The following is a 23,864-nucleotide window of genomic DNA, read 5'->3' on the forward strand; positions in this document are numbered from 1 at the left end:
AACCGAGGCTTAAAAAGGCGAAGTTACTTGTTAGGTTACTTGGCAGAGCCGAGGATGCAAACATAGGTCTAACTGACGGCAGAGACCTAACTTTCAACCAATACCTGCCCCAGTGTCTTCCGTCCAGAGAAAACCAATAACATCTTGGTGTATCTAGGGTGGGATATATATATGTGAACCCATTCATCTGTCATCAGTCTGTCTTGGCTTCCTCACTTTCTTGAGCAAGTCATATGAGTTCCAAGAGCCTTGCTTCCTCATTTGTAGAAAGGTGTTATACCGGCACCTACTTTGAGTGGTCATTGTGAGGACTAAAAATAACACATGCAGAGTCCATAGGACGAGGGCTGACTCATGGTAAGTTCTCCAAATGTTGGTTGTAAACTAAGCAGCCTTCCTGTTGATGGGTATTTTGCTAATTTCTGATTTTTTACTGTTATAAAAAACACTGAGAGGAACTTTCTAGAACTTTCTCAATCTGTACTGTCCAAAAGGCCATGAGCCATGTGTGGCTATTAAGCACTTTAGATACAGCAAGCTTAAATTAAGAAGTGCTGCCGGTATAATATACATAACAGATTTTAAAGACAATATAAAAAATAACAGTGTACAATACCGCATATATTGATTGCATGTTGAAATTAGGGTTGCCAGATTTGAAAAAGGAAGCTCATTTAAACTTGAACTTCAGATTTTCAGACAATTAAACAGACAGCTTTTTAGTTTAATATGTCCCATATATTACATGGGATATATTTATGCTGAAAAAGTTTTTGTTCTTTTCTGAAATGTAATATGGCTGTATTTTTATTTGCTGAATCTGGCAACCCTCATTGAAATGATCATATTTGTGTGTTAGTCACTCAATTGTGTCCAACTCTTTGTGACCCCATGGACTGTAGCCTGCCAGGCTCCTCTGTCCATGGAATTCTCCAGGCAAGAATACTGGAGTGGGTTGCCATGCCCTCCTCCAGGGAATCTTCCCGTCCCAGGAATCAAACCTGGGTCTCCTGCATTGCAGGCAGATTCTTTACCATCTGTGACCAGGGAAGCCCGATAATCCATTAAACAAAATGGATTATTAATACTCATTTCACCTGTTTCTTTTTATCTTTTAAAGAGTGGCTTCAAGTACTTATGTGGCTCACATTATGTTTCTGTTGGACATTGCTGTTCTGGGTTATCCTGTTAACCTTTTTGATTATCTTTGATTATCTTCCTAAATGTGGACTTGTTAATGGAGAGAAGGCACCCAATTCCTTGTGGGTGTTGAATTCTGATTCTGTCTGAAGCTTAGTGGGAACTGAAGTGGCCATAGGATTGAAAAGGATTTGCCTCCACATCTTCTACCTTTAGCTCCCCGATCTGTGGACATGCGTGGGGTTTCAGAGCTGACTTTCCCCTAAATGGGCAGAAATATAAATGTCATTTGTCAGATCACAGACTGTACTTGCACACATGGCACCTTGAAATAGCCCAGCCAGGCCCCATGGTTGCTTTGAACTTGGAGAGGAAACCGTGGCTTTGCCTTGCTGCCCGCTTCCCTCATGGTGGAAGAACTGCTTCATGGAATGGATTGGCGTTTGTAGAACATGGGCTTCAAAAGGAACCCACTTGGCATTGTTCACTGTAATCTCAGAGTTGATGGAGGTGTTCAGACCAGCCTTTCTGGAGATCACTTCAGGATCATAAATGTGCCCTGTCTTCTGCTTCTAGGCATTTTTTTTTTTTTTTATTCAAACCTCTGCCCCCTTTCCTCTTAAGGTCTGTAAACAAGAAGCTGGCTTCTGGGGGCAGTAGTTCTTATTGAAGTTTCCTCTGGAGGATTGGTTTATAAGCATGGGACTATAATGCATGGCTGGTGTCAACATGGGTCGGAGAAGTTGGAACCCTTAGGCAGGTTGGGAAAGAGTGGGTGGGAGGGAGAAGAGCGAGCCTTTGACATTTAACAATGCTCATGGTAGCAGGCTTTTCTTTTTTTTTTTTTAATCTTATAATAAATAAGACTCCCATACTTTATGGTTCTCCCACTTAAAGTGTATAGTTAAATGTTTTTAATATATTGAAAATATTCAGAGTTGTGGAACCATCCCCACAACCACAATCTTCATTTTAGACCATTTTCATACCCCTTAGAAGAAACTCCATCCACAGTCAGTTCCCCTTCCCCCAACCCCTGGAAACTTTCTGTCTCCATGGATTTGCCTATTCTGGACATTTCATATAAATAGAATTATACAGTATGTGGCCTTTTGTGACTACTTTCACTTAGCAGAATGTTTCCAAGGTTCATCTCCATTGTGCATCTATCAGTATTTTATGCCTTTATAGGGTTGAATAATATTCCATTGTACGGATGGACCACAGTCCGTTTATCTGTTCATCTGTCCATGGGCATTTGTGCTCTTTCTCCCTTTTGGCTATTGTGATTGATTCCATGAATAATTTATGTACAGGTTTTTATGTGAAGTTATGTTTTCATTTTTCTTGGGTAGAAACCTAGGCATGCAATTGGCTTGCTGCTGCTGCTAAGTTGCTTCAGTCGTGTCCGACTCTGTGTGACCCCATAGACGGCAGCCCACCAGGCTTCCCCGTCCCTGGGATTCTCCAGGCAAGAACACTGGAGTGGGTTGCCATTTCCTTCTCCAGTGCACGAAAGTGAAAAGTGAAAGTGAAGTTGCTCAGTCGTGTCTGACTCTGTGCGACCCCGTAGACAGCAGCCCACCAGGCTCCTCCGTCCACAGGATTTTCCAGGCAAGAGTACTGGAGTGGGTTGCCATTGCCTTCTCCATGCAATTGGCTTGCCAGATGGTAACTCTATGAGGAACTGCCAGACTGTTTCCCAAAGTGGCTACAGCATTTTGTGTTCCCCTCGGCAATTACAAGAGTTCCAATTTCTCCACATCTTCACCCAACACCTATTGCCTATCTTTTTTTTTTCAGTTAAAAAATTTTTTGGCTGCATGTGCCACGCAGCATATGGGATCTTAATTCCCTGACCAGAGATGGAACCCATGCCCCCTGCACTGGAAGCTCAGAATCTTAACCACTGGACACCACGGAAGTCTCATATTGCCTGTCTTTTTCATTAGAGCCATTCGAGTTTTTTTTCCTATGAATTATTTGAAGTTAATTGTATGAGTTTGCAAGGGCCAGCATAACAAAATACCCCAGACTGAGGGGCTGAAATGACAGAAAAATTAATTTTCTCACCTTTATGGAAGCCAGAAGTCTGAGATCAAGATGTCAGTTGGCAGGATTTATTTCTTCTGAGGATTCTCTCCTTGGTTTATAGATGGCCGTTGTCTCTCTGCGTCTTCACATGGTCTTCCTTTTGTGCATGTTCTAATCTCCTCTTCTTATAAGGACACCATTTATACTGGAGAAGGCAATGGCACCTCACTCCAGTACTCTTGCCTGGAAAATCCCATGGATGGAGGAGCCTGGTAGGCTGCAGTCCATGGGGTCGCTAAGAGTCTGACTCGACTGAGCCACTTCACTTTCACTTTTCACTTTCATGCACTGGAGAAGGAAATGGCAACCCACTCCAGTGTTCTTGCCTGGAGAATCCCAGGGACGGGGGAGCCTGGTGGGCTGCCGTCTACGGGGTCGCACAGAGTCGGACACGACTGAAGTGACTTACCTTACCTATTACCTCATTAAAGACCTATCTCTAGGGACTTCCCTGGTGGTACAGTGGTTAAGACTCTACGCTTCCACTGCAGGGGGCCCTGTTCCATCCCTGGCCAGGGAACTGGATCCTGCATGCTGCAATTAAAAAAAAAATGCATGGTGCAATGAAAGAGTGAAGATCCCTTGTGCTGTAACTAAGACCTGGTGCAGCCAAATTAAAAAAAAAAAAAGACCTATTTTCAAACACAGTCACATTCTGAGGTGCTGGGGGTCAGACTTCAACATATGGATTTGAGGAGGACACAGTTTAGTCCATAACATGTATTACACATTATACAAAAAGGAATAAATCATATAATAATGAATATCATGATTCCCCCTTCAACTGTAGAAATAAATTATCTCGGGTATAACCAAACCCCCCGTGTATTCCTTCTAAATGTATGCAACAGTTCTGAGGTCTTATTGAATTCTTACAATGAGGCTGGGAGGATGGGATTATCTTCATGAGGCAGCTGAAACTGGAGGTTCAGAGAGGTACGCTGCTAAGTCTGAGGCCACCCAGCTTATGAATCTAAGGTGTTCATCCCCAGATTTGTCCCTGAGCCTGAGGAACTCTCTTAGACGTGGCGGAGGGCAGGGGGAGGGGCGGCCGGGTGCCGTATTTATGCGTTTCCTGGCTGGTGGGGTTAAGAAGTTAACAGGAAAGGAAGAAGTAAGTACACGACTGACTGCCTGGGCCGCCCAGGTCTCTCGATTCCCAGGTTTGCAGTCCGCTTCCTCCCAATTTGATGCAGGTTGGCTTGAAAGATCAAGGGTGCTCATTGAGGCTGTCAGGATGCGAAGTCAGGAGCGGTCTGGGTCTGTCTCAGGTTACTTAAATAATTAATGCTAAATGATGATTAGCAAGAAATGCTTTGATCTCCCACCTTGCCTCCTGGAGAACAAAGTCCCTTTCTGGAACTGATTAGGTGCCATGAGGTCATTTCTGATGTGGCGTCTTTCAAATCAGAGATGCTACTGAATCACCCTTGGTCACCGTCCCCCAACCCCCACTCCACTCCATTGGCTGTTTTCACCAGTGGTGATGGATTTGTTTTGATCCGTCTATACTCTGGCCACTTCCTTTTATGACCAAGTGGTAAGATTTGGAGCTGGGGTGGGGTTGTCTGTGACCTTAGAGCCAAACTGAGGGAACTGAACTACTTTGAGGCCCGACTTCTGACCTCAGCCTTATTAGTGTGTTGACCTCCCTCACAGCAGCCAGACGCTTCTACCGGGCCAGGCTGCAGGTTGGTTCCCAGAAAAGGAAACCGAGGAAGGAGGTGAGAGGAAGCCACGGTTTTCCTGGAAAGAGAACAGGTTGATGCATCTGCTTCTTAATCTCTAGTGGCCAAACCAGGCTGCCTCTTGAATTTCAATTATTGTCAATTTTTCTGGAGTGGAGGAGCAGAGAGGCTGCAGAGTGTACCAAGAACCCTGACAGCGACATGGGGACAGCCCTCTACAGCAGTTAGTGGATCAGCTTCCTTACGGGGACGTCACCGGAACCACGGGAGGAAGACAGACACACACACAGCTGACATCTGTGTCATGCTTCGGTTCTGCTCTTCCCCTTCCTCCATACTTGGGCATTTAGATCTGGGAGGCCTGATAAATCTGGGGTCCCCCCGGAGCATCACACACAGCCTCTCCCTGAAGGATAGTCACCTAAGTCATTAAAAGAGGCCCCCATGTTCCCCCTCCTGTTCCCACTGCCCTGCTCCCAGCTCCTGTCTCCCCCAAGTAATTAAGTTGATGGTGTACAGTTGAGGAGGAGGATAATGCCTGCCATTTATTGTTGCCTGCTCAGGGCCAGATCATTTCCTATAAAGGCCGTGTGGCCTCATGAGGACCCATGCTCAGGCTGGTGACATCTGCTTTACCTGGGAAATGTTTTTTTTTTTTTTTCTAAGTTGTTTCCTGGGCTCCCCTGAGACACTCTTATTCATTAGGTGTTGATGGGGCCTAGGAATCTGCACTTGTTAAATGCTTCACAGGTAATTCTCATGCACAATGAGGCTGAGCTCTGGGGTCAGGTACACCTGGACTCCTGGCTCTGCCAGTTACTAACTGTGTGGTCATGGGACAGTCTGAGCCTTAGTTTACTCACCTATGGAAAGGGCTCATAGCGCTTTCCTACAAGGTTGCTGTGAGGGGCTGTCTGCAGAATGCCTCTATAGTAGCCCTTCATCCGGAGAAGGCAATGGCACACCACTCCAGTACTCTTGCCTGGAAAATCCTATGGACAGCGGAGGCTGGTAGGCTGCAGTCCATGGGGTCGCTAAGAGTCTGACTCGACTGAGCGACTTTACTTTCACTTTTCACTTTCACGCATTGGAGAAGGAAATGGCAACCCACTCCAGTATTCTTGCCTGGAGAATCCCAGGGACGGGGGAGCCTGGTGGGCTGCCATCTCTGGGGTCGCACAGAGTCGGACGCGACTGAAGCGACTTAGCAGCAGTAGCAGCAGCCCTTCCATCAGTGATAGCAATTAGGCTTTTTCATAGTTCTGTTAGTAAATAATAATCCCGAATCTGCCCATCTAGAAGGCAGAAATAGAAGACACTGGAGGCGGAGCTGGGTCAGAAGCAGGTGATTAGTTTAGAGACATTCCCCATCTCTACATGATTACTGGCTGATGCAAAAACTCAATCTCAGGCAAGGCCCTGAATGGCTCAATTTCGCGGAGGTAGTCACAGCTGGCATTTCCCTAAAGGGGGCTGGTTTAAGAAACTGGTTCTTTATGCCTTCTGCACTCCACTGGAGGGAGGAACCCTAGGCCTGTGAGCAGAAGGGTAACTTGTCTTAGAATGTGCGTGAGAGCAGCCTTGGAGATCAGGAACAGGCAGCGGGGAGACCGGCAGCAGGGGCTGTAGGACGGAGAGGCACAATCCAGGACCCCCACCTAGAGTCCCCAGGGCTTCCCTAAGTGACAGCTAAGTCATCTGTGGAGTTTGGAGGCCAGCAGGTTCCCAGGAGCACAGACAGTAAAAACCCCTGATCACAGAATACCCACAAGAGATGGTCTGCTCATTCTGGATAATGTTGCCTCCAACATCAGCAAGAGAAAAATCCCATTGATGGTCAAAGAACGCCACCGTTTCTTAGAAGCTGGGACCCCAGGTCTCTGACCAGATATATGATCTCTGATTCCAGAATCCGTAATCTCTGAACCATATGACTGGGATCCTATCAGAGCCCCCTGCCTTTTTCAGTCGAACCCAACGATGCTCTGTAAATTGAGCCTCTGTTCAACTCCCCTCCGTGACCTGGTGGGAGGGTGCCAGGATGCCATTTCATTTCCTGCTAAGATCCTGACTGATAGACAGACTTCCCGTTTTCTCCTTCTGCTGGACATCCACATTCTACTCTGCATTTTTTAAAATTTTATTTATTTTTGGCTGTGCTGGGTCTCTCTAGTTTTGGTGAGCAGGACGACTGTTTGTTGCGGAGCATGGGCTCCAGGCTCAAGGACTCAGTAGCTGTGGTACATGGGCCTAGTTGCCCCCAGGCATGTTCGATCTTCTTGGACTAGGGAACCCATGTCCCCTGCAATTTCAAGGCCGACTCTTAACCACCAGGGAAGTCCCTATACTTTGCATTTTGCTGCGTATCTGTCTTAAGCTTCCATTAGCTTCTTGAGACTGGAGCTCATCTTATTAATTTTTTTCTCATCCTTTCTTGTATCCTGTCATGCAAGATTGGTCCCAGAAAATGCTCAGTGAATGAATGAACTTGATAGCAAGGTTTCCCCAGAGCTTCTAGAAGATGAAGTTGTAGTCAGTCAGTTCAGTCTCCTTGCTGTCTTTTACCTGCTCTCCAGATGCCTCAGAGTCATCACTAGTGAAAGTAAGCCTCTCTCCTTACTTTAATTTGTGTGTCCCAGTTGCAGCCAGTAAAAGAATGGTGAATAGAAGAGCACTATGAAAGGCTGTTGGTCTTCCCTGGACCCTTTTGTCCCTCACATTTAAGCATCTCCCTTCATCCTCTTGGACTTAAAAAGATCTTATCTCTCACCTGGAACTTTTCAGCTATCAACTGTATCATTTTATTGAAACCTTAAGACAGTGATCAGCTGAAATAACCTGTGATTAAAGTCTGCAGCCCAGGATTTCTTTCTTAGTCTGATAACCTGCTTGGCTGTCTGTGTTAATAATGCCAAAGACAAATTCTTGGAAAGCAATCGAGATGCCCAGGGCTTTCCTGCCTTTGGTGGGGTAATTAGAAGGCCTGGCTGGCACTGTAAGTGATTGCCTGCCATTATCATGGTTTTATTTCTAGAACAGTGCTCTATCCTTCAGGCTTTTCCTTTTTTTTTTTTTATCAAATGGCATTGTATATTTCCTGTTTCAAAGGAGGATACTTGATCATTGACGTTGGAAGTAAGTTGTGACAGCCCTCCCCACCCCAACCCCTGCGTGTCTAATCTGGCTTTATCAGAAAGATGGATGTGTGTGTAACCAAGTGATGTTGTCAGATAGTCTGCTCCCCAAATGTAGGTGATCTAGAGAAAAAAGGGGCACAGTTAAGTGAATACAGGTGAAATATTTGCTTTATTTAAGTTTGCTTCCTGTTACAAAAAGGGGAAGAGGAAGTCCATTTGTTGGGACAAGGGGAACTTTAATTATATACACAGAAAATAGGTAGAAAGTGAAAGCTCTGGTAAAACCTGCTCTAAGTCACTCACCTTCTTCAATGAATGTAAATGACTAAACAGCAAAGCATGTTGCAGGAATTCAGAGATAATCTCCCTTAAAAGAATGATTTTGGGAGGGAGTATTTAAATTCATTTCTCTCTTAGTTAATATTTATGGGACAAGATGGCAGGAAGGGTTGTGTTGGGGACTGCTCTGGGGAAACTTGTTGGTTTGAGTGTACCCAGTTGATTGATTCTTCTCGGGGAGGGTGTTCTTTTATTTCTTTTTACTTATTAGTTTATTTTTTAAAATTGAAGAATAATTGATTTACAATGTTGTGTTCATTTCTGGTGTACAACAGAGTGATTCATTTTTGTATAGTAAATATTACACATTTTTCAGATTCTTTTCCATTATAGGTTATTGCATGATATTGAATATAGTTCCCTATGCTATACAGTAGGACTTGTTGTTTACTTATATATAGTAGTTTGTATCTGCTAATTCGTAATTCCTAATCTACCTCTCCCCACTCCTTTCCCCTTTGGCAACCATAAGATTTTCTACGTCTGTGAGTCTGTTTTGTAAATATGTGCATTTGTACCATGTTTTACATTCCACATATAAGTGATATCAGATGCATTTTGTCTCTCTCTGACTTTCTTCCCTTAGTATAGTAATCTCTAGGTCCATCTTTTTATTTTATCTTTTATCACATTTCCTTAAATTGTGGGAAAGAGACAGCATAAAATTGACTATGTTAGCTATTTTTGGGTGTACTTGAGTGGCATTTTGAGTGTATTTTGGGTGGCATTGAGTACATTCACATTGCTGTTAACCATCACCACCGTCCGTCTCCAGAACTTTTTCATCATCTGAAACTGGAATTCTTAATCCCTTAAACACTAAATCCCCATTCCCCCATGTTCTACTTTTTTTTATCTCTGTGAATTTGACTCTTCTAGATGCCATGTATAAGTGGAATCATACAGTGTTTGTCTTTTGTGACTGGCTCCTTTCACTTAGCATGTCTTCAGGGTTCATCCATGCTGTAGCATGTGCCAGAATCTCTTTCCTTTTTAGAGCTGAATGGTTTTCCATTGTATGTATATACATTTTATTTACCCATTTATTTGTCGATGGGCACTTGGGTCGCTTCCACCTTTGGCTGTTATAAATAATGGCTGCTGTGAAAAGAGGTGAGTGAAAATCTTTTCAAGTCCTTATTTTCAGTTCTTTTGGGTACATACCTAGAAATGAAATTGCTGGAATCATAGGATAATTATGTTTTAATTTTTGGAGGGGCTGCCATACTGTTTTCCACAGTGACTGCATCAAGCATTCCTATCAACAGTGCACAAGGGGTTCCAGTTTCTCCACATCCTGGCTATTGTTATTTTCTGTTTGTTTGTTTTTCATAATAGCCTTCCTAATGGGTATGTTGTTTTTCAACTAACTTTATTTTTTATGTTCAAGTATTCTTAGAGTATTACAGACATCATGTCATTCCATCCCTCAATACTTAGGTTTGCATCCCTGAAAAATAATATTTTTCTCCATTCTTGAAATAACATTATTATACCTAGCAAAACTGACAGTTCCTCCTGATGCTGGGTCATATAAATTATCTTTTACAGCTACTTTGTTCAAATCAGGATCCGCTCCAAGAATCTGTTCTTAATTCTCTTTTAATCTTGACCTTTCTCAGAATATTGATTGGTAGAGAAGATGGAACCATGTCCTGAAGAATATCTCACCTTATGCATTTGTCTGATTGCTTCCTCATGGTGATATTTAGCTTTTTCGTTATCTCTTGTAATTTCTGTAAATTAGAAATTAGGTCTAAAGGTTTGGTTAGATTGAAGTTAAATATCATAGGTAGTGGATTAAAGCAATGGTGGTCTGATTATTCCCTCATCATTCAATTACGTTCATCCCTCTTTGCTCCAGAGAATAATCTGGAAGGGAATACGTTAGGCCCTTACTTCCATTTACCACTCACTGATGATTTCAACACCAGTTATCATTCTTTTCCTGTATCAATAATTTTCTCAGGAGCTGAAAATAAACCTTTGGGACTCCTCTGGCAGTCCAGCGGTTAAGACTCTACGCTTCACTGCAGGGTGCCATGGGTTCAATCCTTGATCGGGAACTAAGATCCCTCACACTGCACAGCACAGCCAAAAAAAAAAAAAAGAAAATGAATCTTTGAAGTATTATCATCCCTCCTTTATGCACTAGCTGGCTTTTTTTCTGCAGTTTTCCCTCATCAATGGGCACTTCCCTTGAATATACTTCCTCCTGAAAAGGCTGCACACATGCTTAATTCTTTCCCTTTAAACACCAATTTTCAAACTAAGGAGTTGGTATAATGGTTGCTTCAAATGGTGACAGATGAGTTTTGTCAGACTTTTTCTATTTTGAGTATCTTGGTAAACTCATGGATTTTCATAGATCCAAGGGGCTTGTAGAGGCAAATTGGCCTGCTGGAGCTGAGCCATTTTTAAAGGAAAGCAAGAATGTACGTGAAGAAGGCAGCCAGAGTATATGTGTGAGAGAGCGTGTGTGTCTCTGTCTGTTCCCCCATCCCTGCTCCCAGCCATACCAACCAGTGTGTATTCACATTTGTTAGGCGTCCTTAAGTGAAGCTTTCAAGTGCTGTCAAAGCCAATCAGACCCCCATGGTGACTGTTAGCAGCTCATTTAGGAGGTGATTCAACTATCACCTTGGTTTGTAAGTTTCAACCTGCTCCAGGGCTGAGTGGCTACATTTCCTAACCAGGTTACCTTTCAGGGACAGGAACAAAGATCACTCTTAAATGATACCTGATGAAAAGGAAAAAAAATTATGTGTGTGTGTGTGTGTGTATATATGTGTGTGTGTGTATGTATATACAAATATTTGTGTTGTATATAAATACAAATATATATACAAATATTGTATATATACATATATACCCAAACACATGTGTATATATATACAGATACACTTTCTAAAAACTTTTTATATTGGAGTATAGCTGATAAACAATCTTATGGCAGTTTCAGGTGGACAGCAAAGGGACTCAGCCATGCATATACATGTATCTATTCTCCCCCAAACTCCCCTCCCATCCAGGCTGCCATGAAACATTGAGCAGAGTTCCCTATGCTGTATAGTAGGACCTTGTTGGTTATCCATTTTAAATATAGCAGTGTGTACATGTCCATCCCAAACTCCCTAATACATAATTTTTAAAATTGAAGTAAAATTCAGTTAGCATAAAATTAGCCATTTTAAAGTACCAATTCAGTGACATTTCGTATTTTCACAGTGTTGTGTAAGCATCACCTCCTTCTAAACCCCAGGATATTTTCATCACTCCCCAAAGAAACCCCGTGCCTATTAGAGGGTCATTTTCCATTCTCCCATCGCATCCCCACCCAGCCCCTGGCAATCATGAATTGGCTTTTGGTCCCTGTGGATTTTTCTATTCTGGACATTTTATATAAATGGAATCATACTATATGGTATGTTTCACTTGGCGTGTTTTCAAGATTCAACACGTTGTAGCTTGTATCACTACTCCGTTCCTTTTATGGCTGAATAACATGCCATTGTATGGATATACCACATTCTGTTTACCTTTCATCGATGGACAGAATTTGATTTGTTTCCGCCGTTTGCCCATTGTGAACAGAGCTGTTAATTTTCCTCCTGTTTTGCCTCTTCACTGTCTGCGTTATCGTCCCATTTTGAGTAAGCTTTGTATTTGGTCTTTTTAAGTCTTTATAACCTGGTCTTCCAAGGTCTTTCTTTGAAGGATGGTGGGATGGACAGTGAGGGGTGCTCTGACTACGAAGGAGACCAAGGGCAAGATTTGGTCTTGTTAAGAAAAATATTTGGGGGGTCTTCCCTGGTGGTCCAGTGGTTAGGACTCAGTGCTTCCATTGCAGGGGGCAGGGGTTTGATCCCGGGTTAGGGAACTAAAATCCCACATGCAAAGTAGACAGGGGGAAAAAAATTACGAAAGTCCTGCATGAGGGAATTCCCTGGTGATCCAGTAGTTAGGACTCCATGCTCTCACTGCAGGCATACAGGTTCAGTCCCTGGTTGGAGAACCAACATCCCACATACCAAGTACTTCGGAAAAAAAAAAAAAAAAAAAAACAATAAAAAAAATAATAAAAAGTCCTGGTTATAGGCCCAAATTAGGCTGGTATTTTATGTACTTGTAGTCCCTATTTTCTGGGGTGGGAGGTGGGATTGCAAAGTGAATCCATTAATCTTGTATGAATTGTCCAAGCGCTCAGCCTTAACCTAGATTTGTGTAGGGAAATGAATGGAAAGGGAAGTAACTTTCTAAGGTCAGTGATTGAGTTGGAAATGGGATGGATGGCAGGAAACATTTCTCAGATCAGTGCTAGTCACCTGTTAAATTAGTTAATTTTTTTAAAAAATCCTGTGCACAGTCACAAATCTTCCAGTGAATGTAAATATTTATTGGTTGATCTTTGTAATGTAAGGAGACAGTATTAGGAGAAGAACTCTATTTAAGAGAAAGCTTGGTCTCTTTAAAGGAGCCATCTGACAGATATATGTGGGTTTTAAATGCTTGTGGAATGATTCTCCAGGGGCAAAATAAAAAGCAATTAACATTAGTAATTTCCTTAACCGAAATCAGTGCAGCCCTTGGTCTGTCATACAGTGACTCTTTGAACCATAGTTTTATCCAGGCAGCTCTGAAATTAGTCCTAAATTGCTATGTGACACGATGCAAAAATTTTTCTTATTTATGTTTTATTAGAAAAATAACTCTCCAAAAGACCTACTTCTTGGGCTGTGAATGGGGAACAACCCATTGAAGAACAGAGAGACAAGTGGTAAAATAATAGTAAAATAACTGAAGCATGCATTCTGTATTGCTTATTAAACATACATTATTACGTATGTTAGGAAGCAACCCTCCAAGTCATTTTTGTTCCTTCTTTAGGGGCATGTTTACAAATGGTGTCCCTTGGTTCAGGAGTGTGCCAGCCAGTTACTGGTCTGGACACGGGAAATGCATTCTCTTTCCCTGTCCTGATCCTCTGGAAAAGACTGTTTCCAAGTTTAGCCATGCCCTTTGTGACATGGATACAAGGAAATGGGGCACATGCCAGGGAGACCCTTCCCTAGGGAGCCCAGAGTCCAGGGGGCATTTATTCAATCTGTCCCTTTCTTACTGGTCCTGGACATGAGGATGGAAAGGACTGGAGGGGACAGCTGCCCTCTCCCTTCCACCTTAGGTCACTGCCCATCTCTGCCCTGGGACAGCCTGCAGTCCCTCAGATGGCTAAGTCTGGGCAAAATCTCTGGGCAGACTGGGATCACTCCTCAAGTCTCATGATCTAATAGGCAGACCAGAAAATTAAATGACATTCAGAGAAAGCGAAGAAGTGGGTGACACTTGTGACTGAGGCAGGCTTGTCTTCCATTTCTTCCTCACTTGGTGAAAATTTTGGACCCTCCTGGCTCAGGGCAAGCACCAGTTGCCCTGATGGCATTAGCTTTGGGGAACTCTTTCTAAGAAAGCCAAAGAAACCTTGGCTAAGTGGAGCTGGGAGACCGTTCAGTTCTTAGGGTCCCTGGAAGAGGAGGTTGAAAGGAAGAAAGGATGAGCCTAAGGCACAATATAAATGCTAAATTTTAAGGTGGTAATTCTGGGCAAGTAAATAATATATTTTGTATATAGTCCAGTACACTATTAATACAAAAGAAACGCTGGGTAGTTGTGTGTACTAGTTAGCTAAAGGAAGTTTTGATCAAGGAGGTAAAGATGCTAAAAGGCTCTTTGCAAGTGTCAGAAGAGGAATTCTTAAGAGGTGTAAGGGCAGTGGCTGCTGGCATGAGACTTGTTAAAATTTGAAGAGGACCCACCACATTGTCATATCTTATTCCTGGCTTCCTCCTTTCACATCAACCTCCACAGATCCATCAGGCAGCAATCTGGTTACCAAAACCATGCCTCCCTGTCCTGAAATTGAATTTGAACTGAGAACACAGAATTTGCAAAATTTAGTCAGGGACAGTTAATTTTCCGCATAAATCTTGAGTATTTCACTTGGATTATTACACTGGTCTCACATGGCATCCTCCTGTCTTGATTCTGGCATTAGTGCAATGTGATTAACAGCCCAGGCTGCAGGCTCCAGCTGCTTATAGGTTCAAATCCAGGTCGTTTCACTTCCTAGCAGCCATGTATCTCAGTTTCCTCATCTGTGAAATGGGTGAACGGTAGAACATACCTCATGGGGCTGTCTAAAAGAATAAATGAGATATATCTACACTACACTTAAAATGGGATCTAGCCCTTCAATCATGCTTAGTAAACATTAGCTCCTCTTTTTGCCTGGACCCCTAGAGGGGGTCTCTGGATGGTGTTTTATAAGGAACCCTGGGCTTCAGAGCTACTTTCCAATTTTCTCTGGGCTTCCTCACCTTTTCTCTAGGCTTTCCTTACCTGTGAAGTCAGGGACGGGGGTCTCCAGTGAGGCCCCTTTTAGCTCAGAAATGATGTGACAGAAGGAAGAAAGTTTTGTGTTAGCTGTAGCTTCTGTTCATTAACACTTTCCCTTTCTCTTCTTTGAACCATGATAAATGAGAACTGTCTTTTTACTTCCTTAAATACAGAAGTGAGCTTTTGAGAATTCTCAAAAGAAATCAGCCCAAAGACAGGTCTAAATAATCTTGTACTCCTGCTAGATAATGAGAAAAACCTTTGAGAAGAAGTCCTGTTTCCATACCTCTCTCTTGATATATTGTGCTATTTGTATGTTTCTGTATCCTGGCAGTTTTGACCAATTACAGTGAAGTGAAAGCATGATTAGCTTTTTTTTTTTCAGCCCCTCCTCTTTCTTTAAGGGACTTCCTGCTAGGTTGAGTGGCCCCTGAGAGTTCACGGACTACATCAGATAGAGACTTTAACCAGACAAGGTAGTTTTATAAAGGCTGAGACTTTGAGGGGTGAATTGAGATGGAGGGGGTGTATTCTTTTCAAAACGATGTTTTTGTTGTTAACCTTGAATGAATTGTGAAAAATGTAAGAAGGGAGAAAGGTAATTCAGAAAAGGTATGTTTCAGTAAAGAGCAAGTTGGCTGGGATTTGTTTTCCCCCATAAGTGTCAGTGGTTGTATAAATTTCAGACTTTAAAATCCACTCAGTAAAACTGACATCCCTGTTTATTCACTCTGGCTGACTCCCTGATAGAAACCTCCTGAGTTTTACATCCATCACTCATTTTGCCTTCCTTGAAAGCCCAGGGCATGACCTGCCTGTGGGTCCCTTCTGTTCTCAGAGTGGATTTCATGGCCCATGGCCTGGGCATGAATAACAGTTGGACAACACTGCAGAGTTGGTCACCAGGTTTCACAGCTAATGAGCTTTTTCTTGGGAAAGCCTCAGATTCCTTGGTTGGGCAAACCCTCCCACTTTACAGATGAAGAAACGGGTGCATGTATACATGTTTAGTGTCACCTTGGACATCCTAATTAGATGATGAGTATGCCAGCTACCTAGCTAAGGCAGTCTGGTCCTTAGCTTGAGTTTGGCTGTGGTTTTGATGCTTATAACAGAATTGCTCACTCTAGCTAATGGTCACTGAGCTCTTCCTTCAGAGTAAGGACTACTGGCCTAAGTACCCCCTAGACTTTTTTCTTTTTTTTTTAATCAATCTCAATCTGGATTTCCAGTAACAGTTTTCTACAGGAGTGGGCTGCTTTAAGCGTTAGGAATGTTTCCAGTTTAAGAATTTAGAAACCCACACCTTCTGGGCCAGCTTCAGGCACAGCAAGTCTTCTACGAGACTGGGTTCTGGCCTGCCCTCACCCCTTTCGAAAGCGACCCTTGGGCACCTCACCAAAGGGCGGGCTGTGGGTGGGGTCGTGTCCAAGACAGTAGGGCGCCCACCTCAGAGCAGAATGCATTCATGGTGTTCTGTCTGGCAACCACCCAAGTCAGTACTGCTCCCGCCTGTACCACCACGCCGCATTTAACGCTGACTCCCTCGCGACCTGGAAAGGCAAACCTGAGGCCAACGTCAGGGGACCAGCCTAACCGAACTGCTGGCGTCTTGCAGAACTGGCTCCCTAGACCGTACCCAGGCCAGCGGGCCCGAAGAGGGTACGGGACTGCCGGGTTCGCAGGCATATCAGGTCGTGGTCTCAGAGCTTGTGCAAACCCGAGAGTCCGTGTGCCCGCTGCCGGGGCACAGGGACCCGTCCCTGGTGTCGCGTGCAGGGCCGTTCCCCGAGGCCCATGCACCCCGGGGCTCCTGTAAGACACCCCGCAGGACCACACAAAAGACCCCACCCCAGGTCGGGCGTGCATTTCCTGTTAGAGACGCGCGGCGTGCAGCCACCCATGTGCATCCCGCGGCGCGCGGGCCGGGCGGGGCGCGGGGCACGCCCCCACGCAGCCCCAGTCCCCCAGCTCCGGCCGCGAGGGGCCGCCCTCGGCGGGCCCGCCCCCGTGTCACCGCAGGCCGGGCTCCCTTTGTGTGCGGCCCGAACGCCGGGGCCGCGCCATTGGCCCGCCGGCCCGGGGGGCCAGCCCCTTCCTGGCTCGCCTCATGCATATGCATGAGCGCCCCGGCCCTCCCCACGCCGGCCCCTCTCCGCCCCCTCCCGCGCGGGCGTGCGAAGCGCGCGGCGCGGCTCCCTCCTCGCGGCAGCGGGAGCCCGAGCCCGAGCCCGAGCCCGAGCCCGAGCCAGGGCGAGCCGAGCCTGCTCCGGGCGGGCGGCGGCGGCGGCGGCGCCGCTCCAGCCATGTCAGCGCGCGCGAGCCTGGGCCCACCATGAGCCATGGCCATGTCCGTGAGCGCCGAGGACGACGACTATGAATCGGAGCCGGACCAGGTCTGTGGCCCGGGGTGGGGTTGAGGGAGGGACCCGCCACCCGCCGGTTCGACCTCCCGACCGACCGACTGACGCGCCCCGGGCGGCCGCGACGCCGCCGCCGCCACGATGAGGAGAAAGTTTTGCAGTCGCCGCCGGCGGAGCTGCCAGGGCCCGGCCCGAGCGGGGCGTGGAGGAGCGCGGCAGGCCGGCGGCCACCCGGGCGCCGCGGGCCCCGCAGCCGGCCGGGGCAGGGGGCGTGTGCGAGCGTCCGTGCGTGAGGGTGGCTGGCCGTGCCGCGGGGACAATGTGGGCCTCGCCGTCGGGCGGGCCCTGAGGGGCGCGGGCCACGGCCCGCGGGCAAGTTGCGGGCGCCGGCGCGGGCGGCCGGGCGCGCCTCGCCTTCCCCTCGCGCCCTCGCCCGCGGCCCACGCGCGTGCCGGCCGCCCCGGGCGCACCCGAACCTGCAGGCGACGGCGCCTCCTTCCTTTCTGTTTGCAAAGTTGCACCGGGACCCTCGGCCTCTGGGCTGGAGGACGCCCGCGGCCCGGAGGGTGGGCGGCCCGGGGCCCGTGGGCCCGACGGCCCGAGCTTTTGTCTGGGCGCCGCGCGCCGGCCGCCCGCCGTGGGCAGACGGAGACAGGAAGGGGTACGAGGCTCGGGCCGGCGCGGGGAATCCGGAACCCAGCGAGTCCGCTCCGCGGCGGCGGCAGCGGCGAGAGGAAGCCGTGACCCCAGATGGCAGTATTTGGCCTCGGTTGGATCTAGAAGGGAAAGCAACCTCTCTTGGGACCAGGGGCTTGAAATCTGTATAAAACAAAGCCTTGGGTGTGTTTACGGCGTGAAAATTTACTCCGGGGAGATTCGTGTTTAGGAAGCAGGGGAAGAAAGTTGAGGTTTTACGAAGTAGAATCTGCACGGTATTTGAAACAGGGCACCGGCTTGGTAGACTTGTCTGAGGAATTAAGCATTGACGGGTTGAGTTATCGTGTGGGCATGAGACTAGGTGAATAAGATGCTTACTTATAATCCCGGGTGCATTTCCTCAGTGGAATGAAGATGTTTTGGAATGTTCAGGCCAAGATGTAGGAACGTTTTTTTTCCTTCTATCAGGCGTGGTTGAGGAAGTACTATATATACTGCACGTAAGTCGTAACACACATATTATTAAGTGGTTTTATGTAACAGAGACGAAGTTAAAGTGCATTTTCTCAGTTTTGCTGGACGTTTTTCAGGCTCATCGTGTATCTTATGATGTGTTCCTGAATCTCATTTGTCTTCTGGATCGGATGAACCCAGAGACAACCCAAGTGGTTTTGCCTTAAAACTTTAATCAGGGCAGAAGCATAGTCTGTGAGGTTCTCAGTTCTTGCTGCTTAGGTTCATACTTCAACTCTTCCTCTGAAAATTTTCAATTCAGTGTGGGTCTGCCCAATCCCTGCCAACAGCGTACCCTTCCTGCATCTGGTCACTCATAAGACATCTGTATTCAGTATTGATTGTGTTTTGGTGTGTCGAGTGAGGTTCCTGTTACCTCTTTTGTTTTGGTTTTTAATTTGGCCACACCCTATGGTAGACACTACATGGGACAGGACCTCTGTACGTCTCTGGGCTTAAATCACATTTTCACTTTTTTGCCACTCCTGAGAGGACCCATACTCCCTGTAGGCAGATTTTTCCCCCTCCTGCTCACATCAGTCAGCCTGACTGTGGCACAGTTGTTAGTAACGGAAGTTCTCCAGGTTGCCGTGTTCGCTTTAAGATGATGCTACCACTCAGGAGCATTGAGGGAGATGACCTGTAAGCCAGGCCAGCCAGTGGGCAGAAGGTTTTCCCCAGAGTCCCAATAGAGAAGTTGGCTGTCAGCCACAGACCCTGCATTTGCCAGCCCTCCAGGTCATGGCTCCCTGCTGCTTGCCCTCCCACCCCCAACCCTTTCCTCAGCCCCAGTATTTCTTGGATCTGAGAAGAGCGGCTTCCTCTGAGGCAATTCTGTCTTCCACATGGGAGCCAGAGTCTCTGGATGGAATCTGCAGCTCACAGACTGTAGACCCCGCTCTCCTCTAAAGTCTCCTTCAAGGAGGGGCAGAAGTCTTGGAGTGTGGGCATGCAGGTATGCTTGGTCACCTGCTGCGGGCCACCTGCTGCGTGAAGGGCCCCAGTGGAGGCCCTGTCAGGAAGCTTCTGTTACCTGGTCTGTCCCTGCAGCTGAGCCTGGCCCCTCACCCTTGATCAGAATTTTGCCTGCTCTACCTTAAAAGTCTCTGCACTTCGTTGGTCCCCACTGGAGGGTGCTGTCCAGTCCTGGGCGGCTTCAGGCTTCCTTACGTGTGTACCGCCAAGCTGGCCTTCTGCCCCGCACCTTCCCACAGTACCCTGCGCCTCCCTGCTCCCAGTGTTGGGCGCATGCAATGGGAGAGACCCTTGGTTGGGCCTTCTCCCATGGACTTCCTTTGCTTCTTCAGTGCAGAATGTGCTGGAAAATTCTTTTCAGCTCTGATTTTTTAGTTTGAGGGCTATTAGTAAGGAGAATCTCATCTTGTGTGTGTTTTTTTTTTAACTGCTAAAGAGTAAATACCATTATTCCTTTTTTTTTCCTTTTTAACTAAAATGATTACTTTTTAACTAAAAATGATTACTTCTTGTTTGTTAAAAATACTGATTAGGGGAACTTGCCTGGTGGTCCAGTAGTTAGGACTCTGTGCTTCCACTTCAGAGAACACGGGTTCGATCCCTGGTTGGGAAACTAAGATCCCACATGCTCCGTGGCACGGCCAAAAAAATTTTTTTTTAGGAAATTATGATGAAGAAGATCTCAGAAATTTATATGGCTGTAACCACTGCACTATTCTCTGTAACTGTTATAAGAGTGACATTTTCATATGGGTCCCTGAACCCTCCCCAAATTACATACAAAAGTTTTATGACCTTGTGTGTATGTGCATTTTTCTGGGAGAAAGGTCCCCAGCTTTCCTTGGATTCTCCAGAGGCCCACCCCTCCCCTGGGTTTCTGGTAGCTCCTGTGTTTTTATTCTCTTGCTCCTTACTCTTGGTGTATAAACAAACCCAAGCCCTCCCTGGAGTCTGCAGGTGTGTGTTAAGGGGCCTGCAGCTCAGCTCAAAACCACCCTTTCCTGGGATTTCCATTATGCTTGAAGATCTGGGAACAGACATGATGTTGAAAAAAATCTGTTATACAACTGAAGGTAATGTTAGCATGACAGATTTCCCTGCTGTTTGGGGGCTCTGGCTACCCTTCTTGGGGCCAGGTGTCAGTGGGCTGCTGTTAGGGGCAGTTTGATGGGGAACACCAAATCATAAAAACAGACACAGCCGCGCTTACTGTTCTCTGACCGACTCCTCTTGACAGTTGAAACTCTGGCCTGCTCCCTCCTTGAAGCTCTTCCGTCTGCGATGCCACGAACTCCTGCTGCTTCTCCTGCCCTTCTGGCAGTTCCTCAGTAGGGTGCTCTTTGTCACCCGGCCCTTGGATGTTTTCTGTCCTGAAGGTACTGCTCAGGACCCTGTGGTCCACGCTGTCCATTCTCCCTGAACAACCCTGTGGACTTAAGTCGTTCAGCACCACACGATGCTGATTCCCAGCTGTGTGCCTCAGCTCCAGTCCCTCCTGGCTGCTTGCTACTGGCCACCTTTTTTGGATGTCTCATGGGCTCCTCGGATTCCATGTGTCCACAGTGGATTCGTGTTCTCTCCTCTCTCCTGTTGCTCTAGCCTGAAACCTCAGAGTCTTCCAGGACTCATCCTGTTTGTAAGCCCCACCTGCACCCAGCCTACCGGGTCTTCTAAACCGGCTCTGCTTCTAAAACACCCCTGAATCTTTCCCTCCCTGGCATTCCTCCTGTGGCTTCTACCCCAGCCTTCACAACCCTCGACCTGACTGCTGTAGCATCCTCAACTCATATCCCTGTCTTTCATCTTGCCCACCACCCAAAAACTTCACTCCCCACAGTGCAGCCAGAATATAGTAGTTTTGTTCCTGTACGCAAAGCCCTTTAAGTGCTCTTTATGCAGAACACCATAATGTGGTCTATGGGGCCCTGCAGGTTTAGGCTCCTGCCACCTCAGGGCTGTTTTCCAGCAGCCATATCAAGCTATTCCTTGTACGGGTCATCTAGCTTCTTCTCTCTATCTTACTCTTCCTTCTGCCTAGAATATTCACTCCTGAACCCCACCCCTCCTCCTGGCCTGCAGCAGCCTATCTTCTCTCTAAAACTCACTTTAGTCACAGCCACTGTGTGTGACACTTGTCTCAGCCTCTCTTCCTCGTGAGATGAGGCACTTCTGGGTCAGCATGCCAGGGTCCAGGCTGTAGAGCCCCTGCCTGGGTATCTTGGCTTCTCGTTTATGGGCAGTATGACATTAAGGAGATCACTTAACTGCACTGTGCCTCAGTTCCCTTATTTCTAAATGGATGTGTGTGTGTGTGTGTGTGTGTGTGTGTGTGTGCTCAGTCATATCCAACTCTTTGCAACCCCATCAGCTGGGGCCCACCAGGCTCCTCTGTCCATGGAATTTTCCAGACGAGAATACTGGAGTGGGTTGCCATTTCCTCCTCCAGGGGATCTTCCAGACCCAGGGTCCAACCTGTATCTCCTACGTGTTCTGCATTGGCAGGTGGATTCTTTACCACAGAACCACCTGGAAAGATAATAATTCCTCCCTCATAGATTATCAATACAAATATTGAAAAAGAGTGTTACTTCAGTAAATGTTCGCTTTTGATTTTATCATCATTGTGTTGCAGTGCATATTTATGCAGTAACACATCTTTCTCCCCCTAGACTGTAGTGCCTTTGAGAGTAGGGAACAAACACACCTTACTCAGGTTTGTAGTCCCAGCACCCAGTATCGAGTCTGTATATAATTCACAGCCAGAAGACAGTTGAGTGGGTAGGTGGGTGGGTGTGAGTGTGAGGGGGTTAATGAATGAGTCTCTGGCACAGATCACATGCTTTATTGGCCTAGTTTGGAGAAATTTTTTCATGCGCTTATTGCCCATTTCTTATATCTCTTTTTGGAGAAATATCTGCTTAAATCTTTTGCCCCTTTTAAAACTGAGATAGTTATTGGGTTTTTTTTTTTTTTTCAGTTGCGCCAGGTCTTAGTTGCAGCATGCAGGACCTTCATTGCTATGTCCTGGATCTTTAGTTGTAGCACTTGGGCTCTTAGTTGCAACACGGAGTATCTAGGTCCCTGACCAGGAATCGAACTCAGCTCCCCCTGCATTGGGAGCGCAGAGTCTTAACCATTGGTCCACCAGGGGAATCCCGAGATATCTGTCTTTCTGTTGTTGCTGTTTTATACCCTCTGGATACTAGCCCCTTAAGAGATGTATATTTTGCAAATAATTTCTCCCACTCTCTGTACTTCTTACTTGATAGTGCCTTTTTTTTTTTTTTTGGACTGCATCAGGTCTTGTTGTAGCACGTGGGATCAAGTTCCCTGACCAGGGATCAAACCCCAGAACCCTGCATTGGGAGCGTGGAGTCTTAGCCACTGGACCACCTGGGAAATCCCTGATAGTGCCCTTTTAAGCACATAAGTTTCAAATTTGAAGTCCGGTTTTATCTTCTTTTGTCACCTGTGCTTTTGGTGTCATATTCAAAAACTCATTGCCTCACCCAAGGTCATGAAGATTTATCCTTAGTTTTTCTTCTAAGAGTTTTATGGTTTTAGCTCTTACGTTAAGGTTGTCTATCCATTTGGGGTTAATTTTTGTATGTAGTGTGATGTGAGTTCAACGTCATCCTTTTGCATGTGGATATCCGTTTATCCCCACACCATTTGTCGGAAAGACTGTTCTTTTTCCCACTGAATTGTCATGACACACGTGCCAAAAATCAGTTGGTTATAACTACTGTATTTATGGGGCTTTACTTCTGAATCCTCAGTTCCAGTGCAGTGATCTGTGTATGTGTCCTTATGCCAGTACCACTCTGTTTTGGTTACTGTGAGTGAAGTGCAAGTCGCTCAGTCGTGTCCAACTCTTTGCGACCCCGTAGACTATACAGTCCATGGAATTCTCCAGCCCAGAATACTGGAGTGGGTAGCCTTTCCCTTCTCCAGGGGATCTTCCCAACCCAGGGATCGAACTGGGGTCTTCTGCATTACAGGCAGATTCTTTACCATCTGAGCTATCAGGGGACTGTAGTTTCAAAGTAAGTTTTGAAATCAGGAAGTGTAAGTCCTCCAACTTTGTTCTTCATTTTCAAGATTGTTCAGGTTCCTTGCATTTCTACATGATTTTTTTTTTTTTTTTTGGCCATGAAGTATAGCTTGTGGGATCTTAGTTCTCCAATCGATCTGGGATCCAGCCTGCCCCCTGCGTTGGAAGTGTGGAGTGCTAACTGCTGGACCATCAAGGAAGTCCCTCCACATGAATTTTAGAATCAGCTTTTCAGTTTCTGCAGATGAGCCAGCTGAGATTTTCACAGGGGTTGCACTGAGTCTGTAGGCCACTTAGGGGGTACTGCCATCTTAATGGTGGTGTCTTTCCGTCCATGAACGTGGGATGTCTTTTCATTAATTCAGGTTAATCCAACTAATGTTAAATCCCAGTATTTTAGAGATGCGGGATTGAAGGTTCTGCCCATGAATATTCTGGAGAATAGGATCTGATGGGAGGCACTTAGTTAATGTTTGTGGAATGAATGAACTATCTCAGTAGTATTCCTTTA

At 46.2% G+C, this 23,864-nt stretch overlaps 1 protein-coding gene across 10 annotated transcripts in view; it reads left to right on the forward strand.

Moving 5' to 3' along the window:
- KDM2B (lysine demethylase 2B) overlaps nucleotides 1–23,864 on the forward strand; it is a 119,111-nt gene that overhangs the window by 75,291 nt on the left and 19,956 nt on the right. The window lies entirely within an intron of this gene.

Source organism: Bos javanicus, chromosome 17 (assembly GCF_032452875.1).
Source record: "Bos javanicus breed banteng chromosome 17, ARS-OSU_banteng_1.0, whole genome shotgun sequence".
NCBI classification, from domain to species: domain Eukaryota; kingdom Metazoa; phylum Chordata; class Mammalia; order Artiodactyla; family Bovidae; genus Bos; species Bos javanicus.